Below are 24,756 nucleotides of genomic sequence, written 5' to 3'. Positions count from 1 at the left end.
CAGATATCCTATCCTGAAAAATATAACAGGCTTAGAATAAATCTCTTTAACTAAAATCTTAATTAGCCAATAGGAATAAAATCAAACTATAGATGTGTAGTACGTCCGGAAAAGAAATGATGAAAAAGAACGACACATATATCCAAAATAAGTGTGTTGATTGCAATGGAGTTTACATAAATGAAAAGAATTAGTCGGAAAGTTTTAAGTAGTACACTTCTATTTGTGAGCGCGATTTGTAGCTCGGGCTATGCCTAGATGATACTCTTCCTCTCCCTCCGCCACAGGTTCGAAAACATCACTGGTGTGAAGAGTCCTACTGCTGCCGTAATTTGGGCACGAAAATCTGCAACATCGACCACAAGCATTCCATACTCTCCTTCCTTCACAAGCACCCACAAGAAGAAATTTTACCCATTAGTTCTGGGACCGTAAAGCTAGAAGTTTCCCGTTAAGTTACTCATTTACAAACCACATTGCGTCCTATGCTTTGTTATGCAGTCTTAGACTAAGGGCATATTCATGTACTACCAACAGATAGCAATTATAAAAGCTCCCAAACTTGCCTCCAGAGACTGATCTTCGACACTCCGAGGTATGTTCGGAACAACAAAATTTATCTACGCGCTATCTGTCACCTGTACAACTTTCATAAAAGTCTCAGAGAAAATAGCAATTCCATCATCCCAATTTATAATTATGATTACTAATCGCCAGATAATCCAAGCTGTCGATGACCATATTAAGCAATAATATGTGAAACACTCGCAATCGACATTATGTTTCTGCATTTTGTACGGATTATTTTGCCACATTACTGTATTCTAGGACAGCCTTCTATATCAACATTGCCTGCAATTTTCCCACTTACTCTATATATGGTTGCGTATCATGCGGTAAGACCAGTCTGATTCTGTGAATGTCTCATGTGAACTCTACCCAAGAAAGTTTAGACTACTATATCTCCCCGAGTCTAAACTCTTATCTACACCAGTTTCCAGCTCGCGCATTTTTTTCTTGCTTGCTGTTTTGATAATATGATGCAGGTTATCTTTATTACATAAAATACGTTGATACAAAGATGTAAAAAAGCATAAATATAATCGGTCAAGAACGGATGCGTAGATCACACCGATTTGGCTTAATATTTTGTCAAAGAAAGTTTTGTCAAAAATGAAAAAAGTGCTCAACCAGCCACGCTTGCTGCTACATCTGAATGAATCGGTTTCATCGTTAACCTTATGTCCGTGCATAGAAAACAGTTTATATATATATATATATATATATATATATATATATATATATATATATTCATATTAGAATGCTCTGTTGCACGTTGAATGTTTTTAGGTGCTAGATTAGTCCTTTCCATTCCCTTACGCACGCCGGTTTTTGCAATGTAAAGAGAGATGAGAATTCTGCTTTCTCCTTATTTGTATGCCAATCCATTTTTAAGTCGATATTGCATGAACCATGAATCTAAAGATTTAGCCTTGAATGTCACAAGGAGTGTGACGTGTGCGGCTCAGTGAAGTAAGATTGTTGAAGACACATAATGTAATTCAGTCTGAAGCTCGAAATTTCTCTGAGGTGATAACGTAGCAGGAAAGTAAAGAAATGAAACTATTCTCTCTTAACCAACAGTTATTTGTGTGGCTTGAGACAATTTCAAGGCCACTACGAGCTAATGTAAAAGTCATCAATTAAGAAGCAATGTCATGCCATCCCCAGGAACCCCATGCAAACAAAATGAATGAAATGTACAAATATAAAAATAAAATAAGAGCAGAAAGAATAATGACGGAGCACGCGAAACTAACCGCTTAGCAAGCCACTATGCATTGAATAATAAAAAGTGCTTGTTTTAATGTGCCCTATCACTGATTAAAATTTGTTCAATTAATTTTGCAGCACCAGTATAAACACAAACACAGTCACATCATGCAACTCCGATAATTCGAAACGTTTATGCCTTACCAAAGTACCACTTCATCATTCTATGCTATTGTTGCGTGCGTATTGGTTCGTAATAGATTGAATGCACACAGGCCCGATGATAGGTTCATAAAATTTATTTTACCAAAAGAAACACTTAACAGTTTTGGACATTCCCACAAAAATAATCGTACAACTTTTCACAGTATCACAGAGTACAAACAGTAGCTATAATTCAAACTACTAAGAACAGCAAACACAACGCTATGCAAAGTGAATCGAAAGAGGAAGCTCACACAGTGATATCTTAGCGCTCCGAAATTACGTTGACCTAAACAGCTAACAATGACTCACAGCAGAGGCTCTCCCTGTCTTATATAGTTTTCATCTGGCGGCCAAGATATTTCTAATACTTCTCGAAATTTATTGGAATGCATATGAAGGCTGGATACGCTTACCGCTAAATATGAAATCAATTACAGTTATTCAGTTATAATACCTATTACGGTGATACACGGACTACACCACAATTTCGCCAAATGGTCACCAAGTTTCGAGATTTTTCGCCAAATTAGTCGTAAAAAGCATTGCAAGCTTGGCATACGACAATCTCACGTATTTATTGCACCAAAATCATATACCTACGTACGAAATGTGTAACACTATCAAAAATTGTAATTTTTCTCAGCGTATTGTTGATCTTGTTTAATCAATTATTAAAATACTGAGGAATTTAAAAAAATAGTGAATATTTCATTAGAATTTGCATTTAAAAACAATGATTATTTTACAAACACCTGTTTCCGTGAAGTAATTTGAACTCTGCAATTGGTCATTTCTAAAGCTTACGCCTTAAACAAGCTCTTTTGTGTACATGATACTGAAATTGAAAACTGACAGATCTGAAAAAGGTACTAAATAGTGATGCTGGTATTTATTCTTTTAACAACAAAGTATGAAAGTTATAACAAAAGGTAACGAATTCAGATTTTAAAATATGCATAAGCCAAAAAAAAAAAAAAAAAAAAAAAAAAAAAAAACAAGAATATAAGTAGTAGTATTATGACAGGTTGTTAAAATCACAGTATAAGAGAAACTGCTCCCACTATTCAAATCAGAATGCAAAAGAAAAAGAGCCTCATTTACTCCTTCACTAGCTACCTCAAAAAATAAATTTAAATGAGCAATACTTTTAAAGTGATTATTTCATGGCATAAAAATTAAACTGCCGAAATTTCCCTCGTTTTTTAATATAAAAAAATAATCGCTTCTTTTTATAAAACTTTTATTTTTAACCGAAAACAGTTACTGGGCAGGAAGAAAAGGGTTTTTGAACTTTGGAAGTTTGAAATGAGATTCATTATCATAATGATAGTTTCCAGTATCAACCTTTTCGATTTAGAACAGTGATTGGGTCTTATCTATAATAACTGGATCCATAAAAGTCATTGGGTGGTAGATTTTACCAAGCTTCAGAAGAATATGAGATTATTTACTATTTCATAACTTTCTGCTAGTTCAAAAGCAAACTACGAATAATACTATAATAGTAACACAGGTTATATTCGTTCAGTTCGTTGGTATATGTCCATCTTAACAACAATGCATAAGCATTGTTTAATGTGTAAAATTTTTAAACGGGACCTAAAAATCACGAAACCCAATGGTCACAAGCACTTGATTTTAGACAGAGTTGTTTCATTAAATAAAAAAATAAAAAAAAAAAAAAAAAACTTTAGTACATATAGTAGGTCAACAGTCTGACATTGCAATAAATTCTCGATCCTTTAAATTACATTTTAAAGCATTAAAATATCAGAAATTTCAAAAGCAATTATAAGAAACGAATTTTTCATTAGAACTGAACTTTACTGAGAAGCGTTCAGGAAAGTGCTGATTTCCAGATATTACAGACTGAGGAATTACTTTAAAAAAATTGTAACATAGAAAATTCTCAAGCAAAATCTCTTTTTCATCTCATTTGAAATATTTACTTTGCAACAACAGTTTGCGAGCTGTACGATTTTAGAGTCAGTTAGTGAACTGGTTCAAAGTTAGCCAAAGTCAAGTGAAACATCATACTCTTAAACCTTAAAATTCTTTTTAGTAATCCTCACACCAAGTTTAATAACACTAAAATTTAAAGTCAAAAATCAAATTCAATGAAATTCCAAACTGAAAGAACATAAACGGTTCGTTGTAGAGATAATGAAGAAATAACGATAAATAAATTAGACAAAGTAAAATTACATAAAGCGATACCGTTATCAATAACTTAGTTGAAATATGTGCGCAATCTTTTAAGTCATTACTTTTTAAGCAATTAGTGAGAGATAATTCGAAAAGACTAATTCACATCAAATTTACCCACAAAGAAAAAAGGCAGAAATAAGTCCTGTACACGACTGTGAACGGTCGACTTATCGCTTCATCCGGTGATGAGACTGGTTTTGCTTGACACTACCTTATTAAAAATACACTCGTCAAGCAAAATTCGAAAAATCACGATAAACTGGCTAAAAGTAGTTCGAAATTCTGAAAATTTTGGGTATGTTTTAAATAAAAACAAGTTGTATCGAGCAGCATTATGCCAAACAGTGGTGCTATCATCGCTTTATATAAATACGATACAGCGCAAAATCAACTCTTTCGGAGATACGGTCTGTCATACGGTCTTCTTGACGTGGGTTCTGGATATATATTTACTACTTAACGTGGATATGAACATAATGTAGGCGTATCACATGACACACATTTAATAGCACGAACACTTTGTTATCACACGAACAAAAGAAATATTCTTAAAAAACTCTACTAAAAATAGAACCATATTTATCATTACGGTGACACACAGCATGTTGCTTTCCTTCCAAGTCACGTGAGAGAGAGAGAGACGACGCGCGCCGTCCGGCTAAAATGCGCATGCGTGGTCATCAAGCCATCACAATCGCTAATCAACGGACGAAGGTATATGAAACAGTTTCGAGATCGTCAAAATGTAAAAATAAATTCGAGGCGACATTTGCCAGAAAAATCGCTTTATAGAGAAAAATTTAAAATATTAAAGGAAAAAAGGATAAATGAAAATTGAATAATGAAGAACAACTGAATAGTGAACAACAACTCGAATACATGCGAACTGAATATCGCTGACCAATCATAGGCCGATTAGAAGCAGGTCTAAGACAGTCTTACGTTAAAACATGATTAATTATAGACCGTTCCGTGCCAAGCCGGTTGTGAAACCAATTTATAACTCATTCAGCCTCTGGAAGACCTACTGAAGGTAACCAGTTCTGTAGGTGACCAGTATTTGAGCCATCGTGCACGTCCCAACAGGACTGCAACTCCATTCTCAGCTTAGATCCGCGCTTATTTATACTATAGGACAGTATCAGCCACGACAGCACGCAGAAAGCTACATGAAAGAGGTTCTGTATGCTAGGCAACTGGCATTGTGCGTCCCGCTTACCTCCCACCACCAGAGGGAGCATTAAAATTAGGCACATAGTCATGTAAACTGGACTAAAAATCAGTGGTTTGTTCTTTTCACTGATAAGTCCCACTTTCCTTTGCAGAATGATTCGCGACGTGTTTACATATGGAGAGAGCCAAATACTCGATATCTTCTGTCTAACATACGGGAAAGTATACTGGAGGTAGTAATATTATATGAGAAAGAGTATATTTAAGTGGGCGCATAGATCTGTACATGCTGCCTCGTGAAACTCAGATGCTCAATGCAGAAATCGACATACTGGATTCTATCATTTGTTCATATGCTGCTGCCATTGGTAATAACTTCATGTTGCAAGTAAATAATGTCCTTCCCTCACACTGCTCGCTTCGTGCACCGATTACATGAAGGAGAAACTGTAGTCCAAATAGTACAATCAGCAAGCTTCCCCTTCTGACCTTATTCCCAGAGCATGTGTTGCAAGTCCGAATTTAGGGGATTTTATGTTCCTGTTGATATTACAAAATTCAAATAGCCTGTATAATATTTTCTTGTGTTTTTAAGTTACAAGTCATATAAAAAATATTATCACCAAACTTCGTCCATCTTGCTCGCATGATTTTTGAGTTATCAGTTTTCCGTTTGTTGCTTAACTTTTGGTAATTTGTGAATTTTGCGTTCTAATTTTCGTTAACATTCTAAATATCATCCCAGTGGATGGAGGATTATTAAAACGAGGAATAAGTTAGTTAATTAAAACACATATAGCTAATAAATTGTGTTTACATACAACTTCTCATAAGTGGATCCAAAAGGATTGGCTGCTAAGAGGTACTGAGTGACATGAAAAAGCACGAGCAATGTCATAAGCATTTATTGATTACTTTAGCCTAGCCTTGCTAATTTTGTAAATATTTACTTAAGAAACTTCGTTTCCCAAATCCTCAGATTTTATCCAGAAAATAAATTTTAATTTAAAACTTAAAATACAGACAAACCTCAAAATGAAAATAAGAGTTCTTGCAAGTTAAAGCCGGCAGCCTTGGCCGTCACCTTGTCAGTGTTTTTCCATAGAAAGTACGGTTATAATCAAGAAAATTATTCGTCTGAAAAGGAAGATCTTATCACGCGATAATTGAAAACACTAATGCAATTGAACTGCGTGAATGGCGTTAAAATTATATACGATAATTTAAAAAATCGATGGAGGGGAACCTTGCTTTATCCTTCAACTGAATTTCAAAAGACAACTGTTTGATTTTTTAATAAAAAGGCAGTCTCATTTATTTTCTAAGCATTATTATTTTTTCCCTGTTTGCGTATTGCTTCCTTATTACCTTTTTTCTTAAACATAGAGGTAATTTCGTTTCTTAAACATTGCCTTATTATTTTAAATGGAGGTAATAATATCCTTTGTGAATTTACAATCTATTTAATTATGTCAACACCTCGAGGTGTATCTGCCGACGGAATGATATTTTTGTGGAGGCTTTTCAAAGGGTCACATTCACGCTATATATGAGAAGGCCACGAGAACACCATGCTACCAACCTGTTCACTCCAGGAACTGAAGCCGAGACTTAACACTGGATTTATCCGTTCGGCAACTATTGGACTTCTGTCAATGGAGACAGACATAGCTCGAAATAACAGTCTCCACCGTAAAATGTTCTCAGAACTTGTTGGTTATCCGGTATTCATCGATACTTCGCTATAAATAGCGATCTCTTCTATGGTTCTTGCAAGTATTCAGCATTTGGCAGAGATGTTTTGGATGCTTCTACTAAGTTTTGGACTCTTCTGCTGTGGTTTCTTTTTCTTGTTAATGGTCGCTTTGGTGGGTTGAAGGAGAATGGAGATGGTTTCTTTCTTTTTTATTTCAAAATCAACTTCTGCAACGCATGTGAAGATCAACAAAATGAAGGAATAAACCATAGCGTCGTACAGCTCCTCATCAGTTTTCTTATTTATTAGAGTCCATAGAGAAGCAGTAGAAAACTACAAAAAGTATTAATCTGTCTAATGTCATTCTGAATACGACTGGAAACAATACACGCCGTAAATAAATAAACTAAGAAGAAAAAACAGATTTCATTACCAAAGGACCCCAACACATTGTTTGCGATGTATCGGAGAATACAGGATATTCAACAAATACTATTTACTCTTAATGTTCAATATATTTAAAGAAAAGTCGAGACAGATTAGCACGTAATATTAATAATTCAGACGCACTTTTCAAATTGGCATGAAATCATACAAGAGTTTATTTAGTAACTTCTTTCAAATCTGTACAGCAAGGGCTGTTTATTACTTTTTTTTAACATCTTTCTACAAGCTCTTCATTATTTGCCACTCTAAGAAGCAGTATTGAAATTAATGAACATTCCTAAAAAAATTTTGTAACTATTCTTCTATTTAAAGAACTACAGAAATTAATTTTGTCTTTGTTTTCACAATTTTTTTAATGTTTCGAAATCAGGGTTTAATTTCTTTTGTATTTAGATAACTTGCAGCTCGAATTTTAAAGGAAATCAGAAATATAAGTACATTTTACATTAATGAAAAATCACCCAGAATTTAAATTGCCTTTAAAATAAAACTATGAAGAAACGCAGCATCATTAATTTCCGGTCAACGGTGAGGAAAACTGCATTCACGTGTTTTGTTCTGAATGCAAATACCCTAACCCAGAAATAAAGCAGTCAGTTGCGAAAGGACTCAGTTCAGGGTCACTAGTTGCAGGTTTACGTGCGTCTAATTTTTTTTTTTTCTTTTTTTTCTTTTCCGATACAGATGATGCCTCAAGCAAGCAAATTTAGCTAAGTAATCTCTTTAGTTCCTACCATTTTGCAGAGAGTACTTACCAAATTTAAGTTATGTAAGTATAAAACAATGGAGTAAAAGGAAGCATCTACACAATCTATCCCATTTTAATCATTTACGTAACGAAACGCACATAATGTTTTCCTTATATTCCGTTTACCTATTATTAAGGCGGAAAATCTAATTATCAGAAGAGGAAACAATTCGTGGAACATTTTATGGGGGTGGGAGGGGGTGCTTGTTTCCATTTAAGAATATTCATAGCTAGCTCACACATATTCCTTCACGTATGAATTTATTTGTACTGAGCATTTATAAATCGAATCTCTCCAGTATCATTAAATAATTACGAAGTAATTTAATTTTGAATTTTGATTTTATTTAAAATTTTCCCCTGGTTTTCTGATTAAGCAATTTAAAAGAAATTAAAATTTATCAAAACACCCATCCGTGTTAAATAACAACAGAATGTATTTTTACTGAAGCTAATTATTTTAAGTAATTCAAATAATATTTTTATTATTGTTCCTAATGGGAACTCTGGATGTAAACAAGTGTGCATAATTGAAGCATCCAAAAGCATGTAAAGGAAAATATTAAGTGTTATGTCTCCTAAATATGTAGAACAATAATTTTGCATCTGGGGTTAAGACACTTATATTTTAACAAATCTTTAAAATGAATTAACCGAGCCGTCAGTATGCTTAAGTAATTGTAAGGCGATTATCTTAACAAGTATAAAAATTTTCTACATTAGGTAAAATACAGTTGTTACTTTTCGGGAGACAGTGAAATTTTGTGCGCGCTTAAGAATGTCATAGTAGCTCTCGCATTTCACACAGAAGTATGAAAATTGGTACATTGTAATTTGGAAGCTCTATATTACTTAATTAGAAGCTATACCTTAAATCAGTCTGATTTTTGACAGTATACTCGTTTGTTCAAGCGAGAAATGTTACAAATGTAACATTTATCTAGAGCGTTGTCTAAGAAAATTAAATAATATATCTCTGCCATTATATTTTGAATAAAAATTACAGTAATGGGTAACTTATATGGTCTCCACAAAGCTAAAAGTCCAGTTAGCAAAATATAATAACTTTGCACCGCTTAACAACATGCACCCTTTAATAACTAAAACACCTTTGTCTGCAAAATTCTTAAAGATATTATAAAACAAATTAGCTGACGTAGGGCACTTTTAAATTCATATTTTCGGAAATTAAAAGTTTCGTGATGTTTCTTCTGAACTTTAGCTAAATCTTAGGAACTATGGAATGAAAATTGCAATTTATTAAGATATATGAACACGTACTGCGATAAACAGCACTAGTTAGTGGACCCCCGAGGAATCATCGAACCCCGAGGAATTATTTAATTTGTTTATAATTCACTGAATTTTTCGCTTAAATATTTTTTAACGATTTGCATTTTAATTATTACAGTATAAATATGCATCATCAATCTGTTGTCAATATGCTAACATTTTAGCAATTGTATATTTTGGGCTGCGGTGACCATATAAAAAGCTGCATTTCGTATTTTCAGAGGAGTTTTATCCTTATTTCTGAAAGTGTCCATATAAAATTCCCATAATAAATATTTGAGAAAATATTTCGAGAAACTTCGAGCATTTGGAATTATATGTTTCAGATCAGCCTTTACGAAATAAAACCTGTAGCAACTTTCTTCTAATAATTTATACATTATAAACAATAATCGTAACAAATTTCTTTAATAATATTCTATGTTATGAAAATTTAAATAGTTAAAACAGAAGAAATTAAAACAGAAGAAATTACATTAATTAAACAGAAATTAAAACAGAAGAAATTACATTTAAGCATTTCAGTTTAAAATCTTTTTAAATGCTAGCTATACTCACAAAAGCATCTTAGCATATGCCACAACCAGTGTTTAAATTGCGCGGGAGCAAATATCGGTAAATCTCAGTTTGGTCCACCAGCGTCCGAATTGTAAAGCCGCTGAAACACTGGTAGTTCGGTTCGGGGTTCGAATTCCGGCGAACGGGCTGGCTGCAAGGGCGTTTTCGTTGCTTTCCCTATGCGTAACGTGTACACGAGCCAGTTCTCCTTAGAAAGTGCTCCACGAAGGCATTCTTTGCCTTAGGCAGATAGCCATCGTGTGCTTTGGCGTGATCAAACCAACGTCTCAGGTTTTCAGATAAATCTTAATTCTAGCTGAAGCGCAACGCCCAGTTCTTTCCAGAGGGTTATTTTTTATGTAACTGAACAAAAACTTCAATAGATATTATTTTTCTTTTTTTTTAATCTCGAAAATTTTATTATAATAATAATTAAGCCTTAAAAATCGACTGTAACTTCTGAATGCATGGCTGCTTTTCAATGAGACACCAACCCTTGTACGAAGATTGAAATGTCAAAGAAAATTCCTCACCCACCTATCAAAGGCTTTTATCTCCAGGAAAATTCAATCAGTTTATGATAGCGCTAGAAATCCTTCCTTCGCAAAAGCGCTAGAATTGATCATCCTGGTCCCGCACGTCCAACGATAGCGATTTCCCTACTCTTGGATTCAGGGAAAGGGGATTTCTTCTATTATATTTTGTTTGACAGCCAGAAAAATATAGGCAGGAGATCGTGGTCGGAAAGTGTAGGACTCTTCTCTCTTTGTTTTCATACCTACGTATCTCCGTTTAAATTTCCCAACATACTTTCATACTCTTTTAAGTTATCTAAAAAGCTCAGTTAATATCACCCAAGGGCTTTATTTCTAAAATTAGAAGTGCCGGAGACTATGGAAGGGTATCAGGAGAGGGTAAAAAAATTAAATTATCTTCTCTTCTCACTAGTGATGTTTTAACCATTTAATCGGTTTTCACAGCCTACGGGGAAAAGAATAGCCTTTGTTTCTATCATCCCTTACAATATATTGTATATTCAGAGGATTGAATCCCAGCGCAATATATTGTATATTAAGGGCGCTTAAACTTAGCCAGAGGCCGCTTGAGATATTTTCTAGTTTTTGATTGAAATTGTAATTCCAGCCGAAGCCCTAAATAAGAAGAGGTTCGGTACCTTATTTTAACTATTTATACTTAATTTAATAATTACTAAATGTTTATTTATCTCTTTAAATTTTATTGAATTTTAATTTAACTTTTATTTATTTATTTTTTTACCTTCTCCTGATACCCTTCCATAGTATCCGGCACTTCTAATTTTAGAAATAAAGCCTTTGGGTGATATTAAATGAGCTTTTTAGATAACTTAAATTTCAGCCGTAGTAATTAGGCGAATTCACTTCTTTATCATATCATGGCCAAACTGTTACTCTTTCAACTTTAAATGCGATTTCATTTGTTTCGCGCAATTTTATTTCTGAAATTAATTTGAAAAAGAATTCTACTTTTTACATACAGTAATTTAATGTTTTAAATTACGTTAAACGCATAATTTTAAACAGTTTAAACCGTGCATTAATCGTAATGATCATATTAGCATAATCGTATTAGCTTTAATCGGAAAAAAAAAATCTCATTTGATGACCCACTTCTCATCTAATGAGCTAAGTAACTAAATGGTTCAAGGCTATGTTTAATTTTGTCACACTTTGTGCGCGAGAAAATGAATGATTATTTTTATCAAAATATACCGGTAAATTGAAAAACTGCTTGCTTGGTTTAGTTTAGTTTAGTTTCTATGATTACCGTAAAGCACGCGAGGGTTATTTTCCTAAGGGGGAGGGATGCCTTTGTGGAGTACTTTCTAAGGGAAACTGGCTCGTATTCACGTTACACATGACAAACTTCTCGAAACTGAAAATTTTCGAACATTTTTCGCCTCTTGAACTGCATTTTCTCAGCAGTGCGCACTAATCTATCTCATGTATTAATTCTGTTAAAAATAAAACTGTTAATTCTATTTTGCAAACTACTGCATTATTCTTCACTCAAATGATAAGTATTTGAGAATATTGAAAAGACCGCAATAATTTTTTTATTTCACTTTACTACTATTAAAATTATTCCACAATTATAATCAGAAATTAAAAAATAAATAGATAAAAAAAATCGAAAACCAAAAAAATGCTAATTTTTATAACGCAAAAACATGCTTTCCCGAATATAATGCAACAACATGAATTATATATTTATGCTAATAAATAAATTTTAAAAATGTTATTTTGCTTCAATTATTTCGTTTTAATTAAAAACTATTTTCTATCTTTCAAGTTGTACAGAAATCTATGCGGATGTTAGAAAACTAGTTGTCCTCTTAAATACCTTTAAATTCAATCATGCGGCTCTTACTGACATACAATTTAGCCACCTGTCATATAATAACACTGAAAAAATTCAAAATGCTTCATATAAAAATATAATGCCAGTTTAATGAAATAAAATAAATCTTTGTTATAGTTTTCAATGAGGTCTCTAAATCACGACGAATTTAATTTTGTATGTGATTTGGTAAATAAACATAATACAAGAATATATATCTGTTGGCCGAAAATAATTGAATTCAAATTAAGAAGTTTACCATATCGGATTCGGTTTATTTTGGGCCACCTGATACAAAGAGATGTAACACTGTTTAATTGTTATGCATGACAGAGAAATACCGTTCTCATATTCTATAAAATTAGATGCCTTAGTAGATATGAATGTACATTTTCTACATTTAACATCTGCTGCATGATTCTGAGAAAAGTTAAATTTTAAGCTAGATTTAGAGCTGCATATGAAACAATTATTGATGGCATACTTAGAAATATAATCACAGCTTTACTAGCCAAAAATTTATGTCGAAGCCCTTAAGATTAATTTACAGTTTGATTTGAATGGAAGGCTACTTATAAGCATTCAAAGACCATGCTAGAGTTACAAAAATTAATTTTTGTTTCAAATTATATGAAAAAGCATTTTTTCAATACAGTTCAGCAGAAATAATATCAGTAAATAATATATTCAGAGGTTCTGCGATCATCCATTCTTTAAGCATTAACCATTGGGGACTTTGTAATCGACGACTGTCTTTGGAACAGTCCGTTTACAACAGTAAATTACAAAATGTTCCTTTCAGTATTTAGTATCACATGCACTGTTAACACGTCATCTGAAGTTAATGATGTTTGAATTTTAAAATATGCTTAATATAAAATATTAAGGGCAAAAATTACTAAATTTAAAAATAAAAACAGCAGAACTAAGACAGTTAAAAAATACATTGCTGAATAACACACAACACCACCTCCTCCAAAAAGTGTATGAATTTAAAACCTACTCACTGTCAATCAACGAAGACTGTCTTGCAAACCCAGCTCAACAAGTGTGTCTTTTAAGTTTTTGCTTCAGGTTACATAAACAACTTTGACATTGAAATCATCTTATGTTTTATATTGTGCTGCCATCTATTGGCTGTAGTTGACGCGTCGAAAATAATGCCTAAATATACGCATTCGAAAATTGGAATTGCCAGTTTGGCTTTTCTAAAGCAAAACTGCAGAAATTCGGCTTGTTTTTGCAGTTAATTATTGTCCAGGAAGTCATTGGACTTTTTTGCTCACTTATGGCATCTCAACATATTGAAATTATTTTTATCAAAACCATCTGCATTTTTTACAAACTATAAATATTTCTATCAAAATGATTCCTATGTTTTTTGAGGGAGGGTAAAAGAGCACTGTGACTGCAGCTATAAGAGGAAATATCTTTATCAAAATCCAGAATCCGGTTTGTCACTCCAAAATTGTTAGCTTCCGAAGCATCTGTCAAGATGCGATTCACTGTAAAAACGAGAAACAAAATGCATTTGATTCTTCTTGGTGCTATTAAAATCCAATTGCCAAGTGGTATTCTCATACTAAATGCTCTAAACAATGTGCCAGCCATTGGCCAAGTAGCTAAAACTAAGAAATGCTGATCAAATCGCCCCGGAGTACATACTTGAAGATTGAGCGGGTTGGCTGTGTGTAATTTTGCGATTTTTCTCGTGTTCACTGTAAATATGTGCCCGTTACCTTAGAAAGGCCTTCCATGAAGGCATCCCTATCCACAGATAGAGAGGCCTTCCATGAAGGCATCCCTATCCACAGATAGAGATGCGTCCATGCGCATATAGTCTTAGGAAAGGGATGCCTTCAAGATTTAATTCCTATAATTAGAAGTGGCGAAGAAGGTCGATAAGCATAGTGAGCAAAAATAAGTAAAATGATAATTAATGAAACAATAAATAATGAGCAATTAAATTTAAGATAGGAGTAAAGAACTAAATAAATATATTAGTAAATTAAGCTAAATTAATGGTAATGTTTAATTATTTTCTAGGACTGTTAGGAACCAGCTCTATAACAGAGTACTGGAACTCATTTTATTTGGGGCTCCAAATGGAATTACGATTTCGCTCAAAATCTGAGTACACTGGAGCCGGGCTCCGCTTAAATTTAAGTTCTGGAAGCCTTCACGAGGATTGTCATATCATCCGATCTCTATATTCAGAAACGGCAAGGCTTCACACCTGACAGGATTTTCCTGTGCAGACTTTATTAATTTCAGTAAGACTGGCAGAACAATCAGTAAGGATGATATATTACCCAGTTTCCATGTGATTACAATATAAAAGTTATGTTTGATTAACTTATTTTTACTGCTTTTTATTATTACTGTTTGGCTTAAATAAAACTTTCAGCCTGGTTACAATATCAAAATTTGAATACATTCGTTAACACATTTTAGGGATATTTAAAAATAGATTTCTGAAATCTAGCAAACAGAATTCATGAGTAAAGAGATTACATATTTTGCACTTCGTATTACGATAGTCATTTAAGTTTCACTGTGTAAGGATCTTGTGTCGCAGGTTTACACAAATTTCTTAAAAAACATGATTTTAGATAAAGCTACGCTTTATGAAACGCTGAAGACTGAATTTGGCCAATTAATTAATAGCAAAATTTGAGGTGCAGTTCTTCCATTAAATAATGTGCCACTTAGATAATAAAATTTATTCTGTTATTTTATGATGCTAATGATTCAATGTTTCAAAAATCAGCGCAGTACTGAGCCTGTCTTCATATGCCCTCATCTTTATATTCTTAACACTCCAGATGAAGCTACTGCACAAAATTTCTGTGAAAGACATTGTATTTCAAGATTATTCGAAGTTGTGGAATATGAACCACAATTATAAGTAGACAATTAAAAGTGTGACATTTATGAAAAGATAAGACCCTTTCCTTGCATTCGAAGAATATTTTTACTTGATATCAGTCTGACACAATTCTCTAATCATAGGGAGAAACATTCTGTCCATATGCCTTTGAATCCATAGCCTCTTCATTTGGAATCGAGCTTGAACTCAATTTTAATTTACCTTATTTTATAAAATCAAACCAGAAAACCAAGTTTAAAAAAATTAACTGAAAAACAGATTAAAATAACGTCACCTTTAAATTAAAATCTTTGTTACAACTTGAAAACAATACTAAAAAACATCAACTGAAAAACAGATTAAAATAACGTCACCTTTAAATTAAAATCTCTGTTACAGCTTGAAAACAATACTAAAAAATTTCAAAAGAAACTAGGTTAAAATAACAAAAACGCAGAATTTGTCATTCACATATCCACAGTGAAAGGTGAAAACTTGAAGAAACATTATGCAACAAGCAGTCCACGTGAGTAACACGTACTTTGTAGCACATGCTGGAAACGTTTCGAAGAGTATCACTGTTTTTCGTTACAATGTACATTTTAAATCACGGTTGTTACGCACACTATTTTAATACGCCATGTAGAAAGTACTTCGTAGCACTTGTTAGAAACCCTTCGAAAAGTATCAGTGTTGCACATTGAAATGTGAGTTCTAAGAAGTCGTGTAGAATGTTTTAAATGCGCGTAACACAGGCATAAAATGAACGACATATCCTCTGAACGTTCCGGTGCTGTTAGGGGCGTGAGTAACACGTGCGTTTATAGCACATGTCAGAAACATTTCGAAAAACCTCAGTGTTGTAAGTTAAAATGTACATTCTAAAAACATGGTTGTAATGCACCCACTTTAGCACACCATGTAAAACGTACATGCTGAGAACGTTTCGAATGAAAGAAAAGTACCAGTGCTGTATGTTGAAATGTACGTTCAAAGGAAAGTGTTGTAACATGCACCTCTTTAGTACGTCACGTAGAGCTTATTTTATAACACAGTCAGGGAAGGTTTCGAAAAGTACCAATGGCGTACGTTGAAATATACGTTCTGAAGAACACGGTCGTAAAAACATGTCACATGCCACATATCTACTGATTTTGGGCTTTTTAAACAACAGGGCAGCTTGTGACTTTGTTCTGTTATATTCCAGAATTTTAACTATATTTTGAGGTATTCAATTCCTAGAAAGGAAAACAAAATCCCTAAATAATATTATTATTGCTATGCTATTATTAAGCACCATGGAAAAGAAACCAGTGTGATAAATACCTTTATAGTTTAATGAATCACTTCAGATTTCCACTTAATCATCTGCAGTTTTATTCAACTGAAAAATCCAAATAGTTTCAATTACCAGCTTTCTTCTTCCAGATCCGTCAACAATTTTTGAATTTCAGTTCATGCTTTTTTTAATAAATTCCATTCGAATGACGATGCGATACTTATCGCTTTTAGTACTTCATTTTATGCAGAATGAATCTGCAAATTATTTAGGAACTAAATTTAAATAGGGTTCAGAATACAGCAATTTCAGACTGGGAATAGGTGATCTACTATAAAATAAACCCGAAACAGGGAAAAAAAACTTAAATTTTAAGAACCTAAAGCACGTTATTAATCACAGTATGCGAGGAAGCAGTTATGAACTGACTGTGAACTCTGTTGACTACTAATAAAAATCATATGTAGAGATGATGCAAAGACACTGTATGAAACAATGAAGGATACTATGAACACACAGTAAGTAATCAACTTAGTCTCTTCCCATATGGTGATTACTCTCACAATGTAGTTTCTTATTCAAAGGCTTCTATTGACTCAGGATTATTTCAGATATCTAAGGTTCGACAGTAGTTAAATTCTAACCCCTCTTTGCGATCTTCAAGTCTGTCAATGAATTTAAATCTGTGAGATATTTTGTCCGTCCTCACCGCATGCCTTCATGGTGTAACTGTCCTTCATGTCCAACTAGCATCGAGAGTTCTGGAGTTCAAATGTCGGCAACAGCATTGCTCATTATTTTTGTTTCCCATTCAATTAAACCTAATGACGCGACAAATTTACACAATATTCATGTGTGCATCGAAGAAGGAATAATTTAAGTATGCTCATAATCAGCGTTTCTGTATATGTTTGTTATGTTTTTAATATACATTTCTGTTCTTGAAAATAAGACGAATTGTAACACTGTAATGATGAATATACACTGTAATGATTTTTAAGAAAAGGAAGTCCAACTAGGACGAGAGTGGTTAAAACTGTTCAATAATACTAGTACGACTGATATATATACTACATCCGATTCACTGTGGTAAAAACAAAATGACTGCAGTGATGTTTTCATCTCTGCAGTAAGAGTAGTGAGTCAGCATCTCTTAAACCTGTATAAAAATATTCCCGTAGGCAGATAATTCTTATATAATTTTAGATAACTACTTACCTATTTACTACCTAAAAAGTGGATAGGATTCAGTTTTCCTTGCAAAGCCCACGCTTTAGTGGGCTTTGCCATAGTGAATAACACCAAAACAACATAATCATAGCTATTAGACGCAAGATTCGAATTACAAGTGGTCCAATTCTGGCCAAATGGATAAGATGATGAAAATAAGCAATTCGACGCGGGTTCAAATTTTAGTGAGCCACAGCAGTGGCTGAGTGCTTAAAACCGCTGAATAGTGTTAGTTCGATCTGGGTGAACCCAAGCAAAACAACTATGCCAGGTTTTCCCTGTGGGTAACACTGAATACAAGGAAGCTTTCCTTAAAAAGTCCTTCCCGAAAGCATCCTTTCAGTTGAATAGATAGTCTCCGTGCGCTTTACCATTTTCGAATAATAAATCAATTAATCAAATTTGGGCTTAAAAATGAGCCGGATGGGGGTTTCGTTGTTTTCCTAATCCATAACATAAATATAAACTACATTTTCGAAAAGTCCTTTACGAATGCATTCCTCCCTTTAGGTTGTAGCTTTCGACGGCACTGGTTCAAACAATTAACCATAACCAAACTAATGAAAGAATAGACCCTCGTAATAAAAATCCACTTATATGTAGTAGTTTCCCAGGATAAAATCTTTAGCACACTTGATGATATTTGATTTTCCCCACTACAAACCGAGAGAAATATGATAAAACAATGACTTTAAACTTCAGTTCGCGTGTTCATAATCTGTTTAATATTTTATGTCTGAATTATAAAGAAATAAACATCAATGGAAAGCCTAGCACCGGGAACTTCCATGTTGCCGTATTACTACTGTAAGAAATTATGATTAGGAAAAATTAGATGACGCTTTCCTAAATTTTGCCGTATTGCTACTGTAAGAAATTATGATTAGGAAATATTAGATGATGCTTTCCTAAATTTTGCAGTAATAATTCTATAAATGCTAAGCATTCCCAAGAAAAATGCATTCATAAGGAATTTCTTTATTAATACTTTCAAACTTGGTATTGTTTTCATGGGAACATGTGGCTTTTTGCCCATTTTAATTATAAAAATTGACATTGTTTTCATACGTAAATAAGGCTTTTTAGTTAAAAATTCGACATTGCTTTTGAGCGAACATAAGGCTTTTTAAATTGTGCTCTCAAACCTGCGACTAGAGTCCATAATTGCATTTTAAATCGATAACCTTTTGCGTTCATCTGTGGAAAATATAATCCATTCCCATTTTATAATTGCAGTCTATTGTTATTAAGAGCATTTCTTTCGGATACATACAGGAACAGAAAATACTATTAATCGTAAGTTTTCCATGTATTTTTTCTCACCTTGCCAATTAAAGTGTTTGTAAGAGAAAAACATTGCGTGAAGGTTCACATGGGTCAGAGTTGAATCAAACGCAAAGAACAAGAACAGGTTACGCTTCCGCACTTTCCCCTCCTTGTCCTAAGAATTGTTCTGGAAAGATAAAGGGTGGGAAAAAAAAAAAAAAAAAAAGACTTAGAAGGAAAGATGCTTTAAATTTTCCTGTTGCTATGACCCCGAGGTAAGTTAAGGGTGAAAGTTTGGACATTGTCGTTACTTTTAGAGATGCTATAACGGAGCGGTTCTACGGGTTTCATTTCAGGGAATAATATGTTTTTTGAAGCACTGAAAGAAGAATTCCAGAAGAATGCATGATATTTCACTTGAAATCAAACGTAGTGTCTGTTTGAATTAATGTTTCTTTGATTAAAATTTTAAACAACAGGAATCAGCGGTAGTCTTCTTTGAAACGGCGTATATTTTTAATTATTAGGTGTTATTCGGATATATGTTTAAATTAATGTTCCTTTGGTTAGCGGCACGAGGTAAAAATTTAGAGAAGAGAATGTAGTAGCATAATGGGGTGAGGAGAAAAAGAAAAATAAACATTGAATCTCCCTTCGAATATCAAAATATATACTTAAATGGTATATTAACATTCAATAAAGTTTGTATTATTACTTGTATATTTCCCCTCCTAGTATATCCCCACAGATTTTTCATGATATGATTTAGAAACTTCTGACATTTGATACTAATACGCAAAGTTTGGATGGGTAGCAAAGTATAATGCATTTAACAATCAATGACTTTCACTGACTCCTTTGAAATGCAGAGAATACAGAAATAAGTACGGGCTTTTAAAAATCCGTTCCATATGAGTTTTTAAATCCGCCAATTTCGTCTTTTTTAACTCTTTACCTCAAAAATAGTATAGACACTATAATTTTCCTTGCCTTATTTTTAAAAGTTACAACTGATAGAACTAAGTGAGTGTTACTTGAATAAATAAGGTATAATTATATACTTAAACTTTCAGAATATTAAGAACCATAACCTGATTACTTTTCGCTATTTCTTCGATACTTATATCTTACTCGCTATTACTTGTACTATCTGCGGTACATATACCATATTTAATTTGTCGGGCAGAAGGGTAGTCAGCAGTAACCATCTGACAGACAACGTTTTGCAGCTGGCACAGTTGTTTAATAAACTTTTGATTATTTTGAACTTTTCTCAATTAATACCATCAATGTTATCTTTACTAAAGAACTACAATACAGCGCTAAGTAAAAATTAGTGCTGACCACAGATTCTGAAGCTACAAAACATACGATGCAGAAGCTTGGCAAATAAAAATCAATAAATATTTCATCCACATTTAACGCAAATGATTTTTTTTTTTTTTTTTTCCCTTACATTTCCTTTGAATGTATTACAAATAAGAAGAATAATTGTCCTTTTTGTTAGAGGGTAAAATGAACGTAGAAACTTACAAATAACAACTGCTCAGAAGAAAAAAAAAAAAAATAATATTTCTTCTTTCTTTTTAGAAGCATATGTAAAGATGATATATTTGCCATATTGAGATTAAGAAAATGCTAGCCATAGTTAATTTTAATATTTATCCGTTCCTAGGCATTTATCTGTTCCGAAAAAAATTAAGATTTTACTTGCGCGAATTTATTCTTGCATAGTTTATTTTTTAAATGTTTGAGTTTTGCTAGGAAAGTTCACGTTCCGATGTTCAGTGCTTTGTTGAAATGCCTAGATATTTTTATTTCGTTTTACAGATATCCGATTTCATTTTACTTATTTTAATTTCCTGTCTTTATTTAAAACTTTACATTGTATGGAGGGGGATTTTTCTGATAAAAGTATCTGAAAAGAATATGAATAAGACTGAAACCTTTTATATTTGTGAGACTGGCCCCCGCGAATGCGTTATAATAACAAAGAAAATGGATAACAAAGAAAAATGTGAAAACAAATTTAAAATAATATTTTTCTTTCTTCTCTCTTTTTACTTCCTTGTACGAAGTAAAAAGGAAGTATTGTAAACGCGAAAAATATCGGGTATCATATTTCAACGAAAATATCCATTTTGACCGCTATCGAATGCAATTTAATGATGTTTTTGCTTGACAACTGTACGTAAGGACAGAATAAAGGACTCTATCTCCCCCCCCAAAAAAAAAATTATAAAGCTGATTTAAAATAAATTCTGAAGAGATTTTTTCGTGGCGTCTGTACGTACGTACGTATCTCGCATAACTCAAAAAAGAGTAGCCTCAGAACGATGAAATTTTGTACTACATAGGGGACTGCTATAACATGTAGATGTGCACCTTGTATTTTGGTTGCAAATGGCAACCAAACTAGGTTATATCCACTCTATATATATCCACTCTGAGTATAAAAATCCACTCTGTTACTCGGCTCAATGAGTTCAATTATACATACATATATATATATACACTTCGTTACTCGGCTCAATGAGTTCAATTTCTTTATTCTTATATGTTTGTAAATTGTGCATTTTTTGCTTTAAAAATGATTGAATTATGTTCTGAGTTCTGGTTAAGATTTTTATGCCTTTAGTTAACCTGCATACAATAATTGCGGAATTATCAACAATTTAAAATTTTTTAAGTGCGGCTAAGGTTAATTTTTGATTACCGTGGCAGCCATGCTTGTTTACATTTGAAACATAGCAGAATAGTGGATTTGTTGCCAAGCTAGAGAAACTAAACTTCGCAACAACAAATTAACGTCTTCTTTTATTATTTCGAATTAAATTACGCTTAATTCATTCTGGAATTATCATTTATTTTATTAGCTTGTTTTGGCGTAGAAACTGTAATTTTAATAGTAAAAACTGTTTTTTTAATTGTTTTAACTCTATTTGGCGTTTTATGTTTTTCTATATCTTTCAAATTTTAATGAAAATATTTTGAATTTTCATGTAGTTTTGCCTTGCCGCGAAGTGAGAACTGAATTAATTAGTAGCGCATGCGCATTAGGTAAGCGGCTTTGAATCGTCTGCGAAAAACTGTTTCTTTTTTATTTGTTTAATTTCTTTTATAACTGGTTTTAGATTTATTATAGTATTTGAATAGAACTTGTGGGAATTCTTCAGATGATAGAATTTTTGTGTACTCTGAGTTATAAAATGAATGTTAATGCTGTTAAGTGAACATAGCGCCGAAGTATCGCTAAGGTAAATAAGTACAGTGCACGTTAAAGAGTGCATTTATTCTATTCTGATTTATGCGCTATCCACGAAGTAGATTTAATTCAAAATTAGTTAGCTGTTAATTCAATATGTTTAAATGAAATGCAGGAAAATTGTATATAATTTAATACTTCGTACGAGGCAGTCATGTGGTGTACACATCAGATTTTTTTTTTTGTTTTTTTTTTGTTCAGTTTTTTTCAGTTTTACGTCAGAAATGCCGGTAACTTATTTCTTTCTATTCTGGGGCTGTTACCTTACACAGATGATGTACCGTTCATGCTGCCTGCTGAGTGCTGCTATTCTATTAAATATAAGAGATTTATCTTCCACGCAACATAATAAATAGTCAGTCCTCTCGTATTTATACTCTATGTAATTAATATAGATAACTTTCGAATTTTGACTGTAGCTGCGTAAAATAAGAGATTTAAAAGTAACTGTATTTCTTAATAAATGATGTCTTTAATTTTAATGATATATATTTTATTCATATATTAATACAAAATTCTTTTAATTGTCATCATTTATAATATATTCAACTGGCAATTTTTATGAATATTCCCACTATCATTTTAATTAATAAAAGTTGCTTTTAACTTGACATGTTATGCAGTTCCATGAAAAATAATCGTTTGATTTTATTTTCTTTCTTTCACAGTATGTTGACTTCGTTAGCGAAAATAATTCATTATCTGAATAAGAATACCTGAATATAAGAATATCTGAATAAGAATTGATATTGGCTTGTAAAGTTTCTTTGTGGGTAAAAATAAAGTTAATTTTCTAGACTTTCTTATTCATCAGGTTATATTGCTTTTAAAACTTCTACTTATTATTTCTGCAATAGCAAGATCATTTTTAACTATCACATTTCTTAATTTCTATTATGTAAATTAGTGTTTGAAAGATTCTGCTGTTGAAAAATGCTGGGTCAACCACATTTTATTAGAAGGATAACACATTTTTATAGACTTAAGAGGCTCATACACCTTAAACCTCTTATGATCTTCTTATATGTGACTGTTTCAAGAATTTGAATATTTTATTTATTTTAAAAGCAATTACTTTCAACTTTTTGCAGACTACATAATATAGCTGCTTTGGAAACTAACATTCGTTTGTGTTGCCGCAAATATTTTTGTAATTTAATCCGCTTTGTGACAAAATGTTTCGTCATGTTTCCACCTTGCGCGCATGATATTTTAAAAATGGCTAATGGTACATACTTGAAATTTGAGGGATACGGGCACTATTTTCTAACTGAACCAAAAATATGATGAATATTTTAATATTAAACAATTTCTTGCACGAAAACATTACAGATTTTTTTTAATAAAATACATTTTGTAAACTCAAATCCAAATAAAATAAAATTTTAACATGATTCTTGGAAAATTCTTGGATTGATTCTTGGAATTTTTGGTCCACAGTAGTTTCCAACTTCTGTGGAATTTTTGGTTCCTCCAACTTCCCAATGATTCGACCTCGGGTAAAAGCATCCAGATGTCGTCTAACAGATTGATTTTTCGCCATTTCTCGCTGAGGCAGCAACTCGGTGTGATTTTAACTGCTATACGGCGTGCAATCTCTTTGCCAGAAATACTGATCTTACACCGACAACATGCTTTATACTACTCAGACACTTCCCCATTACGTCTACCTGCATATCTGCGCATGTGCTACCGTACATCACCTTACTTAATCTCCTGATTGGTCTTTCTGTCCGCTCTGCCTCTTCGTTCAGCTGATATGCTAATTTTTCGACTTGGTCCTTAATTTTTGCACACCAGTGTATAAAAATATTTTTGGAAATACAAACTTTCTGATTAATATTTCAGAAAGCAGCTATATTATGTAGTCAGCTGTTGGAAGGAAAGTTGGAAGAAATTTTTTGTAAAATAAATAAGTTATCTCAATTCTTGCAACAGTCACATATTCGAAGATCTTAGGGTTTTGAGGTGTATGAGTCCTCTTAAGATGGTATTCTTTTTGAGATATCGAGATTCTCCCTCCCCATGGCATTATGCATTCTATTTGTATATTTAATCTCTTAGATTTTAAACATTTCTGAACGTGCAATTGAATTTTATATTTTACAATTTTGGAGAAATATTAGAGATGTTTCTTAATAGTTTTTTACCACTAGAGCAAAAACTGGGCATACAGAAGTGAAATCTTTTTTCATATTACATATCATAGTAATAGGGATGAGGGATTTAGTCGTAATTGACAATTTAGTAATGCAGCTAAAAATAGAATAAAGCGATATTAGTGTTGCCCTTTCCCATTGCTTTGCGATGCGATTCTGAAAGCATAGCTTGATGGCTATAAGCACTTAGATGTCGAGTATTTTTT

General features: G+C 32.8%; 1 protein-coding gene and 1 long non-coding RNA gene across 2 annotated transcripts in view; one reads left to right on the top strand and one right to left on the bottom strand.

Annotated features, from left to right (window-relative positions):
* Positions 1–13,606, bottom strand: part of LOC118191051 (flavin-containing monooxygenase 5-like) — a 57,336-nt gene extending 43,730 nt beyond the window's left edge. The window contains exon 1 of the mRNA XM_035361848.2: positions 13,490–13,606. The gene's annotated coding sequence lies outside the window, so the exon portion shown is untranslated. The remainder of the gene's footprint in view (positions 1–13,489) is intronic.
* Positions 1–24,756, top strand: part of LOC118202871 (uncharacterized) — a 174,423-nt gene that overhangs the window by 73,626 nt on the left and 76,041 nt on the right. The gene's annotated exons all lie outside the window — the stretch shown is intronic.

Source organism: Stegodyphus dumicola, chromosome X2 (assembly GCF_044657685.1).
Source record: "Stegodyphus dumicola isolate Sdum_Otavi_A_Nest chromosome X2, ASM4465768v1".
NCBI classification, from domain to species: Eukaryota; Metazoa; Arthropoda; class Arachnida; order Araneae; family Eresidae; genus Stegodyphus; species Stegodyphus dumicola.
The sequence above is the reverse complement of the archived record's forward strand: the minus strand, read 5'-3'. Positions and strand labels throughout refer to the sequence as shown.